The 7,111-nt window shown below is 38.3% G+C and overlaps 1 pseudogene; it reads right to left on the reverse strand.

Annotated features, from left to right (window-relative positions):
- Positions 1-4,462: 4,462 nt before the first annotated feature.
- Positions 4,463-4,549, reverse strand: LOC118660919 (annotated as a pseudogene).
- Positions 4,550-7,111: the final 2,562 nt, after the last annotated feature.

Raw genomic sequence — 7,111 nt, forward strand, 5'->3', positions numbered from 1 at the left:
AGATACTATAGCATTTGTAAAAGGTCATTTATATTTGAAATTAACGTCAGGCTCTCAACCCTTGCCCTCCTCTTTATCATGGCACTAATTAGCTGCAACACTGCCCTGTTTCGTCTTGTTTTATATAGGGAAATAAAGAAATATTCTAGCCCAGCCAGTGTGGCTCAGTGGTTGAGCATCTACCTATAAACCAGAAGATCATGGTTCAATTCCTAGTCAGGGCATATACCTGGGTTACAGACTCAGTCCCTTCTGAAGGAGGTAGCCGATCAATAATTCTCTCTCATCATTGATGTTCCTATCTTTTTCTCCCTTTCTCTTCCTCTTTGAAATCAATAAAATATATTTTTTAAAAAAAGAAATATTCTAGTTTTGTTGCACAGTAAATCAGCCTAAAATCAACCATATCTTAATCCTATTTTGACTCTGGACCCAAATTCTATTAAATTTCTGTCCTATTCCTTGTGACTAATTCCTTGCCTTCTATTCATTTGCTCAATCCTTTATTCATATTTATTGGTACATACCCTATGGCAACCACTGAACTAAGACCTCATGAAACAAAGACTTATGGGATCCTCTATCTTGAGGAACAAATAGAAGAATCTATCTGCCAGCTTTTCAGGGTCCATATCTTGCCATCAGGTTATAAACTTGTTTATCCCATTTCCTCCTCAACCCCAGGACCAGATTCTCACAGTTCTTAACTTAACCGTTGAGGTTCCATAATTCACCCATCACACAACCCCTCCACTGGTCTGCATTGCTGTGCTTATGTAGTATACTAGAGGCCTGGTGCATGAAATTCATGCCCTGGGGGGGAGGGGGTCCCTCAGCCCATCCTGTGCCCTCTTGCAGTCCGGGACCCCTCAAGGGATGTCCCTCCTTACAGGGAGCAGGCTTAAGCAGGCATCAGACATCCCTCTTGCAGTCGGGATCCCTCACTCCTTACCGCCTGCCTGCTTGCTTCTCCTTAACACTTGGCTTGCTGCTCCTTAGCACTGCCATGGAGGCAGGAGAGGCTCCCGCCACCACTGCTGTGCTCGCCAGCTGTGAACCCGGCTTCTGGCTGAGTGGCACTCTCCTTGTGGGAGCACACTGACCACCAGGGGGCAGTTTCTGCATTGAGCGTCTGCCCCCTGGTGGTCAGTGCACATCATAGCTACCCGTCATTCTGGTCGTTCCACCATAACAATTGCTTAGGCTTTTATTATATAGATGTTGATAGGACTCATTGGAATCTTCATCTTAGATGTTCATCTTTGACCACCAATTGATGTCATTTTTTTGCCCTTTCTCCTCACAAAGGATCAGAGCCCTAGCACTTTCCAAAAATCCTCCAAAAATTATCCAATGATACCAGCAGTTGTTTTAGACCCATCTCTCCAGGTTTTATTTTCTGGAATACCTTTTCATTGCTTTACTTTTAACATATTTATTTCCTTGAATATAAAGTGTGTTACTTGTAGAGAGCATACATTTAGATCTTTTTTTTTTCTTTTCTTTTCATCTAATCTCCCATTCTCTGCCTTTTGATCAGAATGCTTAATCTTTCCCCTTTAATCATTTCCCTTCCCAATGCATTGACTCAGTTATTCTATGTTCTGTCATCATGTTCTTTAACCCTGTATCCTGTTATGTCAAGTCTGCCGTTTATTCCCCTCCTACGATTTCTTTATTTCTGACATATTTTTAGTTCTAGGATTTCTATTTTATTCTTATTATTCAACTTTGCTGAACTTTCCCATCTCATATATACTGGCCATATTTTACTCAAGTGTTCTTTTATTTCCTCTACTTATAATATACATAGTTACTTGTAAAATGTTGTTTCCTAAATCCAACATCTGGAACATCTTTAGGTCTTTTTTTAATTTATTCATAATTGAACTTTTTTCCTGCTTCTTCATATACCTAATGATTTTAGTATATGCTGTATATTTTGGAAAATACCTTGATGACCTGTGGGTTATTTTAATATATTTTAGATAGTATTAAGTTTTGTCCTGGGGTGGAGTTATAGTGCCATCAGATCACATTAATTCAGTCAAGGGTTGCTTTCAAATTTTATTATAGGGGGACAGTTTTGGTTAGCACATACTCCTAGAGCAGTGGTTCTCAACCTTCTGGGCCTTTAAGTACAGTTCCTCATGTTGTGGTGACCCCCAACCATAAAATTATTTTCGTTGCTACTTCATAACTGTAATGCTGCTACTGTTATGAATCGTAATGTAAATATCTGATATGCAGGGTGATCATAGGAGACTCCTATGAAAGGCTCGTTTGACTGCCAAAGGGGTCGCGACCCACAGGTTGAGAAACGCTGTCCTAGAGCATAATAACTATTCTTACAGCATAGTTTTTGTTTGTACAGTGTGGCCTTATTTCAGTTTCAATTGAAAGCCTGGTATGTCTATCCAGGGGTCTGTCCATTCCAAAAGGGCCTAACCTCCAATCTGTATTTAATGGCTTCACCATTGTGCAGCTTCACAATCTTTTCTTTCTTTTCTAGTCGTTTTTCTTTTTTTTCTCTTTTGTTTATCCTCACTCAAGGATATTTTTTCCATTGTTTTTCAGAGAGAGTGGAAAGGAGGAAGGGTCGGGGGGAGAGAGACAGAGAAGAGAGGGAGAGAAACATCAATGTGAAAGAAACACATCAGTTGGTTACTTCATCCCAACTGCGGCCAGGAATCCAACCTGCAACCCAGGTTGCCCTTGACTGAGAATTGAACCCATGACCCTTTGTTGCATGAGCCAACGCTCTAATCACTGAGATACACCAGCCAGGTCTCTATTTTAGCCCTTAATAGATGTTCTCTATTAGTTTTTCTAGAGAACTACCTGTGTATTCACAGTTTAGATGCTAAGCAAAAGCTCTGAGCTAATTTTACAGAAATTTTTAGGGCTAACTCTCTGAGGTCTCTGATATCTTCCTTCAACTTTCTTGGCATTCCTGAACCACAGTTTATGTTTTTATTCAGAGAATATCACTGTTTTCTTCCTTTCTTTCTTTCTTTTTTTTTTTTTTTTGCAGGGTGCTATTTCCTTTAGCTGCAGTTTGTAAAAAAAAAAAATCACACACAGAAATCTGGGAGATATGCATTGTTAAACGTGTGTTCATCTTTGTTTTAGGGACTAGAAAATTCAATGGGTTACTGAATACTCTTTTTTTTAATCCTCACCCAAGGATATTTTTCCCATTGATTTTTTTCAGATAGAGTGGGAGGTAGGAGAGAGAGAGAGAGAGAGAGAGAGAGAGAGAGAGAGAGAGAGAGATCTACGTGACACACACCCTCTTGGGTCTGGAGATTGAACCCACAACCCAGGTACATGCCCATGACTGGGAATCGAACCTGTGACCCTTTGGTCTGTGGGGCTGGCACTCTAACCACTGAGCAAAACTGGCTAGGGCTGAATACTCTTTTTAAACAGTTATAAATTTGTAGCTTGAATAGTTATTTAGCATGGGAGGCTTTCAGTACCATCTAAGACAGTGGTTCTCAATCTGTGTGTCGTGATCCCTTTGGGGGTTGGACGACCTTTCACAGGGGTCGACTAAGACCATCGGAAAACACATATATAATTACATATTGTTTTTGTGATTAATCACTATGCTTTAATTATGTTCAATTTGTAACAATGAAATTGGGGGTCCCCACAACATGAGGAACTGTATTAAAGGGTCGCGGCATTAGGAAGGTTGAGAACCACTGATCTAAGATATCATGGCTATAAATGGAGCCCCATTTTCTCTGGGGTTGCATCTTACTCATTTATTCCATGCCTCACAAGGATTTTGCCCTTATACCCCATACCAGCTACTAAGGAAGCCTGTGTCTAATACCAGTGGTCTGAATCACTATCTGTTGTTGCCAAACCCACAGATGCTGTACATTATCTACAATTATTTTTATGGTAAGTGCACAAGTATTATCTTGATCTCTACTTTTTCCACTGTTCTCTTTATTGGACATTATCATTCCCTATCTAACCCCGGGTATCTTTCTAAGCATCTGATTCTATTTGCTACGAATTTTACGATACATTAAGTTGATATCTGCTTTACAATGAAAACTTTTTGATATTTTAGAACTTTTGAGATGTAAATTGATGGGGAGCAACACACAAATCTGAGTAATTGATTGGCCTTACAGAGGAGAAGGGACTCATTAAGCATGTATATTTGATTTCATATAATAATAACACTTGTAGATTGTTTCCTATATTCCAAACACTACTCTAATCTTCCCAATGTATTGACTCAGTTATTCCTCACAAAATTTCCCTAAGGTAGGAGTTCTTATTTACATTTTACACAGATGAAGACCTTCACATTACAAAAATGATTAAACTTTTGAGTGAATACAATATAAAGGTGAGTGTAATGTTGTGAGGCATACAATTTTAGTGAAGAAGAAACTACAATGGGAAGAGAAGATGAGAAGCTGGGCCTTGTAAGTGCACATCAAATGTTACCATTATTGTTCACCAAGTTATCTGTTCCCTTCTAGTAACAAACTATAGAAATGATCCCGGAAAGTATAGTCTTATCTGTTCCTTTCTAAACAGAGCAAATGCCTTCTATAGCTGTAGACTGATTTAGATTAATGAAGTGTCATTTGAACAACATTTCTGTGTATTTATTTGAGATACAAGAAAAGACTTAAATACATTCTCTGCAACCAAGATTTTAAAATGTTAAGATTCTATATAAAGTGCTTCATTGTGCACATAAAATAAAAATTGGATTAGAAACTGAATTAATTGATGGTTCATTAAGCAATAAAGTGAATTAAGTATTGATCCTGAATACTTTAAAAATGAGAAACGAATTCACATCTGAATTTGATGGAAGGTATGCCTCACATTAAAAATCATTCATTTATTAAGAGATAGAATATAAAGATTAATAAAAGTAATTCCTAGTTTAATGAGTGTTAAAGAGGCCTCAATTGGTTCAGATAGGAAGCTCATAAAAACTGTAACAAAAGATTGATGACATTTTTTAGGGTGAGATCAGGAGTGGTTAAAAGAGATTTATGAAAAACAACCATCTTTACATTATTTTGTATTTTGCTATGACTTTCTCTTGCCTAAGATGGTTAAAATGGCAGAAGCCAGCATGATTGTTTTGAAATCTACATTGAAATACCTGAACAACTGGAAAATATAAAGGTGGAAAATGATGTGATGAGACTTGAATTAAAAAGAAAAAACAATCAAATTTTCTCTAAAAAAATTAATAAATTGTAGAGAAGGAGCTAAAGGTGGGACGACAGTAAAGTATTTAAGAGGTTATGGCCCCCCAAAAAAGGTTATGGCAAACTGCAAAGAAACATGGTGACAATATTAATTAAAGCAGTGGCAATAGGAAGTTGTAGAGGAAGCAATACATATGTAATATATTAAAAAGCAGAATCCATGGCCAATAGGGATGGGGTGTGGGAAGAGCTCAGGAGATTTATCTCAGTGCAGTGGCAGATGCAATGGCGTGAGCACACTCCGCCTATACAAGCTTCCTCGGCACACCAGGAAGTGGCAGCGCCCGCCTGAGCAAACCTCCTAGAGCCCCTACATAGTACCCTGATCTTTCCTACTATTGGCTGCCCTAAGGATGGTGTAAACTTCTGATTGGTCCAAAATGTTATATATACTGCTGCACTTACACAATAAACTTAGATCTGCGTCACTGAACCTGGTCTCCGGAGCCGGGCATGCTTCGTTAGGGCTCTGTTGGCCTCACCCCAGCAGGACCCCCTGCTTCACAATAGGGATGGGGTAGTAAGAGGCATGAGAGAATCAAACATGCTTACTGAGTTTTATACAGCATGGAGAAATGCCAACAAGTACCTTGTGCTGGATATCTGTCATTCCCTTTGCAAGTCCTTCCTGCTTTGTGCTTAAGAAGCTGAATTACATAAAATTGTTTGATACTCTCCTTTGCCCTATGGCTTCTGGTTTAGATTTATCCCATAGGCAGAAGAAAGGAAGAATGGAAGAGAGTGAGTCCACTGTATTTCCTTGGTCCCTCCCTTCAGAGTCATCTCAGGTCATGTGTCTTCTCTAAGAAACCTTTTCAACTTTGAAACTCTCCTTCTGAGTTCTAGTAAGTGTCTTTGTACCAGCCCTAAGGAGATTAGGGTTAGTATACTGTTTATTGTGGCCTCTTCTTATGCCACCAAACCTCTGTAAATAGTCCACTTGAATATAAATATTCTTTACATTTTTCTGATTTGTTTGACACCCACTTCTACTGGGACCCTGACTGAAATGTAGAATTCTGCTATCTACAAAGATGGAGAAACAGGAACTAGATTTATCCTTCTGCTGAAACAATTAAAAAAAAATAGTGGACAACAGATAAAAATGCACAATGATTCCTGAGAGATAGGATACAAAAAAGGTGAGCTCCAAGGTTATTCCTCACTTTGACTGCTGTGAGGAAGTTCTAAACCAAGGTACAAGGACAGTACCCAGCTGGAGATGTAGGTGACAGTGCAGAGAGATCAAGGAAACTGGAGTTTACAAGGCAGAGTACGAAAAGGAGAGAGCTGTACACAGAGAGAACTCCAGAGATCTGCAGAGAATTTCCCTCAAGTATCAGACAATGAACTGATTAGCCTATTAACTACCTAGGCCTGGAGCAAGAACCATCTGGAAGTATTAAAGGTAACAGTGCCCAGCATCCAGGAAGGACAGAAATAGTTGCTCCAACCAATCACACTGAAAACAAACAAACAAACAACCCTCATAATTTACAGGATATTGGGGAGAGTATTCAGGTAGGCTTGCCCTGGTAAGGGATAATACATAGTCCTAGATTTCACAATGCTTCAGAACCAGTAACTAAATAAGCAGGGAAAGGGGATGAAAGAAAGATAATATGAAAATGTCGAAATAACTAATGAGAATTATATATTTAATATAAATATGTGTATGTATAGTAAATATAATATATTGTCTATATATTAAATATAATATAAATATGTTATCTTTATATTAAATATAAATGCTGTAATTATTCCAATTGAAAGAGTTTGTCAGAGAGAATAAAATCATAAGACCCCACTTGATGCTGTCTACAAGTAACCTAAATAAAAATTTTTAAAAC

The sequence above is a fragment of the Myotis myotis genome, unplaced genomic scaffold, assembly GCF_014108235.1.
Source record: "Myotis myotis isolate mMyoMyo1 unplaced genomic scaffold, mMyoMyo1.p scaffold_m19_p_7, whole genome shotgun sequence".
Classification (NCBI taxonomy): domain Eukaryota; kingdom Metazoa; phylum Chordata; class Mammalia; order Chiroptera; family Vespertilionidae; genus Myotis; species Myotis myotis.